Genomic DNA, 1,119 nt, shown 5'->3' on the forward strand with positions numbered 1-1,119 from the left:
TTACAGGGTAATAGTGTACCCTACCACAGGAAATAATTATAGGTCAATTAGGGGGTACACAGCGTGACCCTAAAGTTTACTATGTATGCCTATGCGAAATAAAGTGTTCTGAGAAGCTTAAAATGAGGAAATAAGCGTTCTAAAATGCTTTAAAAATTCAAAGACATTTTTCTATGTTAACTAACGGCACGGTATCGGACCTTAATATTGACCTCTAAATTTAAATTGGACCCACGTATTATATTACAGGGTAATAGTGTACCCTACCACAGGAAATAATTATAGGTCATTTAGGGGTACACAGCGTGACCCTAAATTTTACTATGTATGCCTATGCGAAATAAAATGTTTTGAGAAGCTTAAAATGAAGAAATAAGCGTTCTAAAATGCTTTAAAAATTCAAAGATATCTTTCAATGGTTAATGAACGCAAGGCGCGATATCAGACCTTAATATTGACCCATAATATTTAAATTGGACCAGGTATTATATTACAGGGTAATAGTGTACCCTACAGCAGGAAATAATTATAGGTCATTTAGGGGGTACACAGCGTGACCCTAAAGTTTACTATGTATTCCTATGCAAAATAAAGTGTTCTGAGAAGCTTAAAATGAGGAAATAAGCGTTCTAAAATGCTTTAAAAATTCAAAGACATTTTTCTATGTTAACTAACGGTACGGTATCGGACCTTAATATTGACCTATAATTTTTAAATTGGACCACGTATTATATTACAGGGTTATAGTGTACCCTACCACAGGAAATAATTATAGGTCAATTAGGGGGTACACAGAGTGACCCTAAAGTTTACTATGTATGCCTATGCGAAATAAAGTGTTCTGAGAAGCTTAAAATGAAGAAATAAGCGTTCTAAAATGCTTTAAAAATTCAAAGACATCTTTCAATGGTTAACTAACGCAAGGCGCAATATCAGACCTTAATATTGACCCATAATATTTAAATTGGACCAGGTATTATATTACAGGGTAATAGTGTACCCTACCACAGGAAATAATTATAGGTCAATTAGGGGTACACAGCGTGACCCTAAAGAACTTACTATGTATGCCTATGCGAAATAAAGTGTTCTGAGAAGCTTAAAATGAGGAAATAAGCG

This window comes from Parasteatoda tepidariorum, chromosome 9 (assembly GCF_982258835.1).
Source record: "Parasteatoda tepidariorum strain Cologne lab strain chromosome 9, Ptep-v5.0, whole genome shotgun sequence".
Taxonomy (NCBI): domain Eukaryota; kingdom Metazoa; phylum Arthropoda; class Arachnida; order Araneae; family Theridiidae; genus Parasteatoda; species Parasteatoda tepidariorum.